General features: G+C 46.1%; 1 pseudogene; it reads left to right on the top strand.

Annotated features, from left to right (window-relative positions):
- The window catches only part of LOC115143983 (SRC kinase signaling inhibitor 1-like), a 40,767-nt pseudogene that overhangs the window by 15,780 nt on the left and 11,077 nt on the right, over nucleotides 1–13,910 (top strand).

Genomic DNA, 13,910 nt, shown 5'->3' with positions numbered 1-13,910 from the left:
GAAAGACGAGAGAGACATAGACAGAGAGAGAGAGAGAGACAGAGAGAGAGAGGGGGAGGGAGAGAGAGAGAGAGCGAGACAGAGAAAGAGAGAGACAGAGAGAGAGAGAGGAGAGAGAGAGAGAGAGAGACAGAGAAAGAGAGAGGGGTAGGGAGAGAGAGAGAGGGGTAGGGAGAGAGAGAGAGAGAGAGAGAGAGAGAGAAAGAGAGAGAGACAGAGAGAGAGGGGGGGAGGAAGAGAGAGAGAGAGAGAGAGAGAGAGAGAGAGAGAGAAGGAGAGAGAGAGGGGGGGGGGAGATGACTAAGGCATCATCTGCACAGATAATACCAACGTGATGACATTCTGGTAGAGACGTGAGACAGTAGAGACACAGTAAAGTGAATGATAGAGACCTAGGATTGTGAATAAATTGTTTTAGCCAGTTGACAGTTGGAGACACAGTATAGTCATTCAGAGACCCACAATAAAGGACCAACATGCTGAACATAGAGGTAAGAAATTATTGTGCAAATGAGTGACACTTTCTCGCTGCTAAACCTATCAGTAAACTTGTTGCCTGTTACTTGACAAATTATTGATTTCCAGTTATACTGCTTATGTGGTTGTCCAGTGTCATAGATTGTATTGTTTTGGTATTTTCTCCTCACAATGTAAGAGTTATTCATCTGCACAGTTCTTATTGACACAGATAACACTGGCCGCATGATATTTGATGCAATATAGTCTTTGTATTTTCAGTAATAAAAGAAATGGCTTCATAAAAGCCCATGACATCTCCAGTGAAGATTGCAGAGCCTTAGCAGGAGTCAGGAGAGAGAAGCACTGTCATAAACCAAGGGCAAATCCATTAGATAGAATGGCCTTATAAGACATAGATGAGGTCATGGGGTAACAGGACACACTAGTTCTTCTCCAGCAGTCATAATGGCTTCGTAAGGCTGTTGACATAATGACGTAACACTGTCACAACAGATCACAACAGTTTCCGACAACCAAACTGACTTATAACGGTCTGACAGGCTCAGTTGTTATTTATTCATTGGAGGAGACCTTTATTAGAGTATCTATCAAAGTTTGATTGCATAGGTAGAAACTTGTTTATGATTGTTGAGGGCAAGGGTGAAATTGGGAGAAAAAAAATCTCTCGAGGAATTCACTACTGTGAAATCTCCAGGCATCCCCCCAAAACATTTTTTTGTATTTCCCCTGAGATTTTCACTTTTGAAACCACATTCCCAGGTGTTCCTCCCCGATTCCTCCGCTCTCCTCCCTCGGATTGTGTTGTGGAAGAGGATGGTTGTGTAGAGGTTTATTGGCCGTTATCCCAGTGAAAATGTCAGCTCGTAATGTAGACAGACGCGGCGGGAATAAAACGTGGGCATACAGAGTGCAGCCAAGCTTGTCCTCTGGTTCCCAGGAACACCTGGAGAGAAGGCCTGCCCTCTGAGCCTCTCCACAGCTGCTGCTTTCACACTGAAATGAGAACTAATTAGGAAAGCGCGGAGCGGAAGTCAACCACCATATTGTGCTTTACGCCTTTTCCTCTCGTTCTTTGTTTGTCTCCCTCACTTGGGCTCAACATCAAGTGGCTATTGCGCTCTTACGGGCTCGCACACAAACACCTGCATAAACACTTGCACATGCTTATTTGCTACACATTCAAACTCTCTCTCCGTCTCGCCTTTGCTCCTCACACTTCTCCCTTGCTGTATGTTTCCAGTCCCAGTCTCAGGCTTCCTCCCTCTGCCCTTCCCTCTTTCTCTCTCTCTCTCTCTCTCTCTCTCTCTCTCTCTCTCTCTCTCTCTCTCTCTCACTCCCTCTCTCTCTCTCTCTCACTCTCTCTCACTCTCTCTCTCCCTCCCTCTCCTCTCTCTCTCTCTCTCTCTCTCTCTCTCTCTCTCTCTCTCTCTCTCTCTCTCTCTCTCACTCTCACTCTCTCTCTTTCCTCTCACTTTCTCTCCTGCTCCCTACTTCCTCTCTACAGCTGACTAACCACAAACTTTGTAATTCCCTCGTGCCACCAACTTCTTTGCTCAACAGCTTGATGCTTGTGGGATGTTAGAAGCAGAAGGTGCACCGCTTCTGGCTCACACACATGCCATACATCTCAACACAAATGAGGGGCACCAACTTGCAACCTGTCATCCTACTCAATTCACGACAGAAGTGTGTGTTTGTGTGTGAAAGCGTGTGTGTGTGTCAATCTTCACCTACTGTGTGTGTTTCTGTATGTGCATGTATTTGTGTGTGTGTGCGCGCATTTGCATGTGTGTGTTTGTATCTATTTGCGTGTGTATGTGTGAGTATACCCCCATGTGCAGCTTGGGTGTGCCTATTGCTGGCACAACAAATCAAAGCGAGCCCAACTGTGGTTGTTGGGAAGACAACAAATGCATAAGTGAATGTGAGCAGTGTTCACAGAGAACTGCCAGAGCTCATTAGTGTAGTCTTTGGGCTGGAAAATGTCTGTCCGTAGGGATTCATTATAAACAACCTGCTCTAGCGACTCCTGCAATGCGCTGCTGTAATGAGAGGTCTATTTCCTCGTATTTCCTCACAGCTTCATCTTCCCTCCGTGGTTAAAATTGGGCAGGTGAAGTCTTTTTTTCGTTTTTCGTTTATTTCACCTTTATTTAACCAGGTAAGCTAGTTGAGAACAAGTTCTGAATTCTGAAGCCTTAGCTTTGTTCGTTAGTGTTCTTTTGGTTCCTCTAATTCTCTGTGGAGTTGATACTGGTGAATCTTGTCATTAAACACTCAAGACCACATGATTTACATAGCATTAATAATAGATATTTAAATACACGTCAATAGATTTTCTGGAAGCTTTGTAAGATATATTTCTTCCAACCGTTTTGGTGGCTGCTGCGTCGTGTTTTATGCAGTTGTCTCATCCTGAGGAAACTGCTATGCTGTTTTGTCTCTCTGTCTGCGATTCTTGTGCTGTGTCTGGTGGTTTTATCTCGTGTTATTGGTTGTCTTTCTTGCAGTGGTTCTGTTGTCTTGTCTGTGTTTTTGTGGTTGACTTTTTTTGCAGTGGTTGTGTTGTTTTGTGTGTGGTGATTTAACTGCAGCTGTGTGACTTTGCTGTTGTGTTTTTGTTGTTTTGCCGTTTTGATCGTATCAATCTGTCTCTCCCTCTATCCCATAGGCCCGCACCCCCCGTGTGATCCGGCCCAACCCCAACCAGCCGGCTCTAGCCGACCAGGCCAGCAGAGTATCCTTTGCCTCGGCTGAGAGTCTGGAAACCATGTCTGAGGCCGAAGTTCCCCTCGGGTTCAACCGCATGAACCGCCTCCGCCAGAGCCTGCCCCTGGCGCGCTCATCCAGCCAGGCCAAGCTCCGCGCGCCAGGTCCGAACAACCATGGTCATAGCAGTGTCATTTCACGGTCATATCAGTCGTAGCAACCATCTGTGCCATCTTTGCGGTTGACGATTCGCTAGCTCTCAAGGGAGTTCTATTCATATTCACGAGAGGCATCGGGATCACATTCTCAATATTACATTCTCAATATTTGGCTAATTACAGATCTAAATGTGTACGTGATTCTATTTCGAATGAGTCACAGATTCATTTTGAAAAAGCCCCGGCGTCCAGGTGAGATTAGTATCTCTGTCCTCTGTCCTGTGTGTAGAAGATCCGTGTGTGAGTGTTGGTGTGAACAATCGGGTCCCAAATGATTGTCACCCTTGACAAAGATGAGCAAAATGTACTGCATGGAATAAAAGTCGGTTGCATATTTTTGTATAAATATATTGTATGTATTGTATGTATTGTATGCTCAGAAAAATTGGGGAATGATATTATTTGATACTGATAATAATTGCTCAGAGAGAGATATTTTGTTGAACAAGTAATATTGTTTTTTCTCTAAAAGATAAGGGTAAAAAGTTATTGTCACCCCTCTTTTCACTACCTTTCAATACCTCACTTTGCGAGGGTAATGGCCCTGAGACTTTATGACTTGATTGGAGAACACATTGGGAGGGATATTAGAACATTCGTCCATACAGAATCTTTTCAGATCCTTGTTATCCTTCGCCTGCGCTTATGGACTACCCTCTTCAATTCAAACCACAGGTTTTCAATGTGATTCAATTCCGAAGACTGGCAAAATGTTGATTTTGCGGTCAATTAGCCATTTATTTGTGGATTTTGATATGTGCTTGGGGTTATTGTCTTGCTGGAAGATCCACTTGCGGCAAAGTTTCAGCCTGGCAGAGGCAACCAGGTATCTGTCTAAAATGTCCTTGTACTGGTTAATGCCATTGGCCTTAAGAAGGGCACCAGGACCAGTGGAAGCAAAATAGACCCATAACATCAAAGAACCACCACCATATTTTACAGGAAATGTAGGTACAGTGCATTCGAAAAGTATTAAGACCCCTTCACCTTTTCCACATTTCGTTACGTTAATGCCTTATTCTAAATAGATTAAATCAATCTACAAACAATACCCAATAATAACAAAGCAAAAACAGTTTTTTAGAAATGTTTGCAGATTTATAAAAAGGAATAAAAAATAAATGTCACATTTACATAAGTACTCTTTGCTCAGTACTTTGTTCGCGCACCTTTGACAGTGATTACAGCCTTCTTGGTTTTGACGCTATAATCTTGGCACACCTCTATTTGGGGAGTTTCTCCCATTATTCTCTAGAGATCCTTTCAAACTCTGTCAAGTTGGATGAGGAGTGTCGCTGCACAGCTATTTCCAGGTCTCTCCAGAGATGTTCGATCAGATTCAAGTCCGGGCTGTGGCTGAGCCACTCAAGGACATTGAGATTTGCCCCGAAGCCACTCCAGCGTTGTCTTGGCTGTGTGCTTAGGTTTGTTGTCTTGTTTGAAGGTGAACATTTGCCCCAGTCTGAGGTACTGCACGCTCTGGAGCAGGTTTTCATCAAGGATCTCTCTGTACTTTGCTCCATTCATCTTTCCCTCGATCCTGACTAGTCTCCCAGTCCCTGCTGCTGAAAAACATTTCCACAGCATGATGCTGCAACCAAAATGCTTCACAATAGGGATTGTATTGACCAGGTGATGAACGGTGCCTGGTTTCCTCCAGACGTGACGCTTGGCATTCAGGCCAAGGAGTTCAATCTTGGTTATATCAGACCAGAGAATCCTTTGGCAAACTTCAAGCGGGCTGTCATTTGCCTTTTTTGATGACTGGCTTCTGTCTGCCACTCTACCATAAAGGCCTGATTGGTGGAGTGCTGCAGAGATGGATGTCTTTCTGGAAGGTTCTCCCAACTTCACAGAGGAACTGTGGACCTTTGTCAGAGTGACCATCGGGTTCTTGGTTAACTCCCTGACCAAGGCCCTTCTTCTCCGATTGCTCAGTTTGGCCAGCTCTAGGAAGAGTCTTGGTGGTTCCAAACTTCTTCCATGTAAGAATGATGGAGGCCACTGTGTTCTTGGGGACCTTCAATTACTGCAGACATTTTTCTGTTCCTTGACACAATTCTGTCTCGGAGCTCTACGGACAATACCTTTGACCTCATGGCTTGGTTTTTGCTCTGACATGCGCTGTCAACTGTCGGACCTTATATGAACCGGCGTGTGCCTTTCCAAATCATGTCCAATCAATTGAATTTACCACAAGTGGACTCCAATCAAGTTGTAGAAACATCTTAAGGACGATCAATGGAAACAGGATGTACCTGAGCTCCATATTTTGTCTCATAGCAAAGGGTCTGAATACTTACCTGTATGTAAATAGGGTATATCTGTTCCTTGCTAACATTTCTAAAAACCTGTTTTCTCTTTGTCATTATGGAGTATTGTGTGTGGATCGATGACGAAAATATTAATTGAATCCATTTTAGAATGAGCTGTAATGTAACAAAATGTGGAAAAAGTGAAGGTGTCTGAATACTTTCCCAATGCACTGTTTGTGATTCTTTTCTGCATATGTATGTTTTTTTCTACAGATGTGCATGTCCAAAGAGTTCTATTTTCATGTCATCCAACAAATGTAAACGCCTGGAGTTTGGTAAACGGCATTGACACTTGGATTGAAAAGGGTGCTATGGTCAGATGACTGGAAAATACACAGTAGCTCTTTGGCCGTGCAAGTGCCACGGGTTTTGCTTCGAAAGAAAGCAGAAAAGAACCAGCTGTGACAAATTCCTACTGTAAAATATGGTGGTGGATCTTTGATGTTATTGGGTTATTTTGCTGCCACTGGTCCTGGGGCCCTTGTTACGGTCAACGGCATCATGAACTTTACCAAGGACATCTTAGCCAAAAATGTTGGACCTGACTGTACAGCATGTGCATGTGTTTGTTGAGTCACTAAAGTCAAATGACACTCCCTTCCCCTCTCCTCTCCTCCTGACTCCCTTCATCCTCCCCTTTAGGCATTCTCTTCCTCCAGCTGGGGGAGGAGATGAGGAGGGTGCACCTAACCCACGAGCTGACCAGCCTGGATACCCTGAGGGCCCTCATCGTCCACATGTTCCCCCAGAGGCTCACCATGGCAATGCTCAGGTGGCTTTATCACACTCTACTAGAATGCCTCGCTATAAAGGCCACATAACACTGTCATAACAATTTACTTTACAAAAAGAAAACTCTTTCTAAGTTAATATCAGATTAATTAGCTGATAAGATGCAGATGATCCATGTGAATTTTTTTTTTTAATTGTAAAAGAAAGGTAATGCGGAGGTCAAATGCTCAGGTGTCCATGCCCATGTTCAGGTGCCCCAGCACGGCCCTGCTCATCAAGGATGAGGCCCGTAACGTCTTCTATGAGCTGGAGGACCCACGAGACGTCCAGGACCGCTGTGTCATCAAGATCTACTGCAAGGAGCCTGTCTACGGCAGCTACCCCAGTCACCACAACCCACACCTGGCCAACGGAGACCTCCGGGTGAGAGTAGAATGGGGTTATTTGTGTCTGTCTGTCAGTCAGTCTCTCTGTCCCTCTGTCCGTCTGTATGTGTGGGCGTTGCCCGCCGCCAGGAGCGGTGGTCACTAAAGCAGAATTGAGTACAAATACTGAGCCAAGTACTCCTTCGCCCTAAATACCATTATATTTGTAGTTACTCATGCTGTTCTGACATTGATAGGATGTTGTTTACAAATGGGAAAAAAGGATCGTTATTATGTAACCTACTGGAGCACAAATTAAACTCAGCCAGTCTCTATTAAATGAGTCCGCATGAACAAGCAATATGCTAGTACAATAGTAGCACCACTGTTGCTGTTTTTGAATCCATGCCAACCTGTTTCCCTCCAAGGCAAAAAAAAAGTCTGTTTGCTGACTGATAATGTTGTGTAATGTTGTACATACACAGCTGTTCTCAAATGGTGGGTTCGGCTAGAGACACGGCTCTGTGTATTTAATGGGACACTACGAAGTGTGATTTGAGAACTGCAAGTTCCTCAGTGTCCACATCACTAAGAACCTATCATGATCCAAACACACCAACACAGTCGGGAAGAGGGTACGACAACGCCTCTTCAATCTCAGGAGTTTAAAAAGATTTGTCATGGGTCATCAGATCCTCAGAAAGTTCTACAGCTGCACCGTTGAGAGCATCTTGACTGGCTGCATCACCGCCTGGTGCGGCAACTGCTCGGCATCCGATCTCAAGTCGCTACACAGGGTGGTGAGTACGGCCCAGTACATCACTGGGTGCTGAACTCCCCGCCATCCAGGACCTCAATACCAGGCGGAGCACCAAGTCTGTGACCAAAAGGCACCTGAACAGCTTCTACTAAGACTGCTGAAAAGTCCTTTAAATGGATACCCGGACAATTGACTTTGACCCCCTTTACAGTTTCTTTATCTTAATTGTTTTGCGCTGACTCCCTTGCACTGGCTCTATGCACAGTCACTAGACTCTACCCACACAACCAGCTTGAACCACTGCACATTGACTAGGTACTGGTGCTCCTTGTAAATTGCCTCGTTATTGTTTATATTCTGTCACTATTTCCTTTTTTACTTGGCAAAAGTACTATTATTTGTCTTACTTTTTAACTGCACTGTTGGGAATGGGATTGTTAGTAAGCATTTCAGTGTAAAGTTTACACCTGTTGTATATGGTGCACGTGACCAATGACATTGGATTTGCTTTAGGTTTTGGTGGACGACAACCCCAATACAGTATATCGGGAAATGTTGGCATACACAGTATAGAACTGGCATTGTGTCACTCTGGACAGAGAGGAAAAGAAGGAGAAAATAAGACGATAGAAAGTGAGAATATGAGAGGGGGGGAAGAGAGGGGAGAGAAAGAGAGCGATTTTCCCACTTCTGCCACTTCCACTCATGTCAATCAACCACCCTAGGGGGCCCGTGTGCATGTGCATCTGTGTAGTGTGTGTGTTTGTGTCTGTGCGTCTGTGTTTGTGTGTCTGTCTGTGTGTCTGTCTGTGTGTGTGTGTGAATTGCAGCTCTCCTGTGTGTTTTGGAGGTCAACTATCCCATCTCCCCCGAGCTTTACATTGCAACCACCCTAATGCACAATACAGCTCACCACAACTCAGCTCCAAATTTTCCCTCCACTCAGCTCTGAATTCTCCCTTGCGTTTCATGGCTTTATCAAGCGACTTGGTTTACCTTGGGTTTTATGTGCTGGATGATAGGAGGAATCTGAGAGATAGGAGCTGAGGTACAGAGGTGAGTAAAGGGGACATTAGACAGCCGGGCAGAGATTACTATGTGATTGCAGACCGTAAACCATGACTGGGACCACCGAGTAGCACTGCACTGAGACAGGGAGGATGGAAGGACGGACAAAATGGATGGACGACATGGCTTAGTGGAGATTGACTGGCATGTTGGTTATGAGGTGACAGGCTAGAGTAGTGAGAGGAGATACAGCGACAGTGTGATCTGCTGTGATCTATGACGGACATTCTGTATGACAGTGGGGCTTGGGGATCTAGTGTGAGATGTGGTGGTGGTCAGCCCCTGCCTAGTCGTTCACGTCTAGTGGGATTATTTTCCTGTAGATATAGAGGCAGTTGCTAAGATACAGGACGGAGATGGTAGAGATGAAGGCGCTCCAGTCGTTACTCCAGTGTGTGTGTAGAATTCATTGGGGGTTGTATTGTCAGGGAGGTTATTAAACAGCATGTATATACACTCACTCACCAGTTTATTAGGTATACCCATCTAGTACCAAGTCAGACACCCCTTTGCCTCCAGAACAGCCTTAATTCTTCGGGAATGGAACCGTTTCTCAAGTGGTATCAAGTTACCTAATGTGTGCCATGAAAACATTTCCCACACCAATACACAACGGCCTGTACCATTGACATCAGGCATAATGGGGCCATGGACTCATACTGCTTACGCCAAATCCTGACTCTGCCGTCAGCGTGACGCAACAGGAACCGGGATTCATCGGATCAGGCAATGTTTTTCCACTCCTCAATTGTCCAGTGTTGGTGCCCACTGGAGCCGCTTCTTCTTGTTTTTAGCTGATAGGAGTGGAACCTGGTGTGATTGTCTACTGCAATAGCCCATCCATGACAAGGACTGACGAGTTGGGCGTTCTGAGATGCATTTCTGCACACCACTGTTGTACTGCATCGTTATTTGCCTGTTTGTGGCCCGCCTGCTAGCTTGCACGATTCTTGCCGTTCTCCTTCGAGCCCTCCTCAATGAGCCGTTTTCGCCCACAGGACTGCCGCTGACTGGATGTTTTTTGTTTGTCACGTCATTCTCGATAAACCCTAGACAATGCCATGCATGAAAAGCCCAGGAGGCTGGTCTTTGATCTTTAAATCACCTGTAATATCGTGTAGTATCTGCTCTATTGTACTCTATTCTCTTGTACCTTAACCTGTTCTATTCTACATCACTCTGTTCTGCTTCTGCTCTAACCTCTTATTTTACACTCTATTCTATCGTGAATGTTGCTGTTTATTTCTATCCTTCCTCTCTTCCTCTGGTGACAGAGGGATATGGTGTACACGCCCCAGCAGGATTCCCCGCCCAACCGTCGCCTCAGCAACGCCCCTGCCTCCTCCGCCTCTGCCCCCTCCGGCTCGCCGTCCCGCATCCGTCTCCTCTACAGTGGGGGCCGCCCATCCTCTTACGCTGGTCAACCTCACCCCCAGCATCATCCCCAAACCCACTCCCTCCCCCACCCCCACCACTCCTCGCCAGGTGGCCAGAGTGCGGCCCACCACCAGCATCACCCCCAGCAGCTCCACCACCAGCCCCAGCTACAGCACCATGCCCAGGCAGGTTTCTCCCCCAGTGCCATCCTGGAGCGTAGGGATGTTAAGCCCGATGAGGAGGTCCACGGCACTGGCTCCAGGAGCATAGTGCTCCTGCGGGGCGATGCAGGGGGGATCTATGCCGACCCCTATTCCCTGGGCCAGGAAGGAGGCCGCCTCAGCCTGGCGGGCCCCCACTCATCTCTACCCCCAAGAGGGGACGCCTACGGCTCTCTCTACCGGCGCGGAGGAGGCGGAGGGGCCGGAGGAGGGCTGGGACCCGGCTCCGTGCGCTCCCTCACTTCCTACTCGGCGGCGGCTCTGCAAGGAGAGCTGATGGACAGTGGTGTCCTCTACAGGCCTGGAGGCCCACTGTATAATGATGCAGCCTACGCCGCGTCCATGTTGGCCATGGGCTTCCGGGTGCCACCCCCCTCGTCTCCGCAGAAAATCCCCGACATGAAGGACTCGTATTCAGGCACCATGCCCGGCCGGGGCTCCCCTGCGAGGCAGACCCTGCGGAGGGACTCGGTATCCTCCTCCGTGTTCGGGGAGAGTCCCAAAGCTAGGGGTCAGGGGTCAGGGTTGGGGTCTGATCAACTGTGCTTAATGGCTGGACCTGGAGGGGAGAGCGGTGGTTTCAGTTCAGCACCAGGTTTCAGTTCACCTCTACCAGGCAATGAGACAGAGACCAGGTAAGAGTGCCAGTGTGTGTGTGTCTGGTGTGTGTGGTGTGTGCATGTACGTTTTATGTGTCTGTGATGGGTATTTTGTGTGTATCTAAACTGACTCATACCCTATGTTTGTCATCGCAAAGGGGGCGCATGGAGGCCATGGAGAAACAGATAGCCAGTCTGACTGGTCTACTGCAGACTGTTCTGACCAGGGGACCAGAGGCCGAGAGCCCGTGAGACACACACGCAAGCATGCACACATGAACACACACAGGCGCACATGTAACGGTGGGGGACAGTGGAGGAAGCTAAACTGTTAGCAGCACACTGACGTCCGTTTCACGGGTGCCGTGACCTGGATTGGCAGTTGGGCTCAGCTCAACGCTCGCTTGCTGCCTAGCGAGTTTAGAAGGGGTGAGTGTAACGCAGTTAAGAACGTTCCCGTAAGCTCACTCCACAGCTAGATGGAATGTCCCCGATGGAGGTATCAAATTAGATCGTTTTCAACCGCTCAAAGAGGAGGACTGTCGTGCGTTGCGAAGCAGAGGATCCATGTTTAAAGCCCAGTATGGGGACACAGACAGTGGAGGAAGATATACTGTTAGCATCACACTGACGTCCATTGTGCGCGCACACACACACACACACACACACACACACACACACACACACACACACACACACACACACACACACACACACACACACTCAGTACATACAGTACATACAGTACATACAGCACACACACACACACACACACACACACACACACACACACACACACACACACACACACACACACACACACACACACACTCAGTACATACAGTACATACAGTACACACGGAGTGGTTACCTAAAGTTATGTTGTCTTTCCCAGAGACAAGATAGAGATGGCCAATGACTGCTCTGAGACAGACAGTAAGTATCAATCAGGGATACCTGAAAACAAATATACATTGACTTTTCACTGTGTCCCATTGACTTGGCAATATAAAGAGTAAGGGTTAGGGTTGCAGAGCATTGCAATATAAAGAGTAAGGGTTAGGGTTTCAGAGCATTGCAATATAAAGAGTAAGGGTTAGGGTTGCAGAGCATTGCAATATAAAGAGTAAGGGTTAGGGTTGCAGAGCATTGCAATATAAAGAGTAAGGGTTAGGGTTGCAGAGCATTGCAATATAAAGAGTAAGGGTTAGGGTTGCAGAGCATTGCAGTATAAAGAGTAAGGGTTAGGGTTGCAGAGCATTGCAATATAAAGAGTAAGGGTTAGGGTTTCAGAGCATTGCAATATAAAGAGTAAGGGTTAGGGTTTCAGAGCATTGCAGTATAAAGAGTAAGGGTTAGGGTTTCAGAGCATTGCAATATAAAGAGTAAGGGTTAGGGTTTCAGAGCATTGCAGTATAAAGAGTAAGGGTTAGGGTTTCAGAGCATTGCAATATAAAGAGTAAGGGTTAGGGTTTCAGAGCATTGCAATATAAAGAGTAAGGGTTAGGGTTGCAGAGCATTGCAATATAAAGAGTAAGGGTTAGGGTTGCAGAGCATTGCAGTATAAAGAGTAAGGGTTAGGGTTGCAGAGCATTGCAGTATAAAGAGTAAGGGTTAGGGTTTCAGAGCATTGCAATATAAAGAGTAAGGGTTAGGGTTGCAGAGCATTGCAATATAAAGAGTAAGGGTTAGGGTTTCAGAGCATTGCAATATAAAGAGTAAGGGTTAGGGTTGCAGAGCATTGCAATATAAAGAGTAAGGGTTAGGGTTTCAGAGCATTGCAATATAAAGAGTAAGGGTTAGGGTTTCAGAGCATTGCAGTATAAAGAGTAAGGGTTAGGGTTTCAGAGCATTGCAATATAAAGAGTAAGGGTTAGGGTTGCAGAGCATTGCAATATAAAGAGTAAGGGTTAGGGTTGCAGAGCATTGCATTATAAAGAGTAAGGGTTAGGGTTGCAGAGCATTGCATTATAAAGAGTAAGGGTTAGGGTTGCAGAGCATTGCAATATAAAGAGTAAGGGTTAGGGTTGCAGAGCATTGCATTATAAAGAGTAAGGGTTAGGGTTGCAGAGCATTGCAATATAAAGAGTAAGGGTTAGGGTTGCAGAGCATTGCATTATAAAGAGTAAGGGTTAGGGTTGCAGAGCATTGCATTATAAAGAGTAAGGGTTAGGGTTGCAGAGCATTGCATTATAAAGAGTAAGGGTTAGGGTTGCAGAGCATTGCATTATAAAGAGTAAGGGTTAGGGTTGCAGAGCATTGCAATATAAAGAGTAAGGGTTAGGGTTGCAGAGCATTGCATTATAAAGAGTAAGGGTTAGGGTTGCAGAGCATTGCAGTATAAAGAGTAAGGGTTAGGGTTGCAGAGCATTGCATTATAAAGAGTAAGGGTTAGGGTTGCAGAGCATTGCATTATAAAGAGTAAGGGTTAGGGTTGCAGAGCATTGCATTATAAAGAGTAAGGGTTAGGGTTGCAGAGCATTGCATTATAAATAACATGATCCATTGCGTAGAATTGTAAATGTTCTGTAACTGAGCTGCTTACCGTATGTGTATTGCTCACGTGTGACCAATGTGCACAAAGAACCATCAAGTGTGTGTTTGCTTATGCTAGTAATGGGTGCCGTGCTTCTTGTGCCTTATTTTAGCTGGACGGTTAAAAAACAAGAAAGGTATCATCTTGTCCGAAGTCGTCATCCTCTTTCCCCTGTGTGTCTCAATGACAGACTGCTTCCCGTATAGTTGGTGTCTCTCGTTTGATGCACTTTTGAGTTTTTGTGAGGATTCTGTTTTTGATTCTCTTGTTCTTTTTGTCTGCGTTCAGTGTCTGGATTCAGGAATGGGCTCAGAATAATGTTTCCCAATCCCTACTGTTCATGCTGGAACGTTATTTAGCTTATCTTGTTATCATCGGTAATGGTATGGTTTGGTTACTTTGTGTGCATATTTGGTTCTTTGGGTAGATCAAGATGTATTTCTACTCCTGATTACCGTTCACACAGACCTACAAAAACAATGGTTAATTGCAGGAAGTCGTCTGTGTGAAAGGGGATTTTGTGCTGTCAG

This window comes from Oncorhynchus nerka, linkage group LG16, assembly GCF_034236695.1.
Source record: "Oncorhynchus nerka isolate Pitt River linkage group LG16, Oner_Uvic_2.0, whole genome shotgun sequence".
NCBI classification, from domain to species: Eukaryota; Metazoa; Chordata; class Actinopteri; order Salmoniformes; family Salmonidae; genus Oncorhynchus; species Oncorhynchus nerka.
Note: the sequence above shows the minus strand (reverse complement) of the source record. Positions and strands in the feature narration are given on the sequence as shown.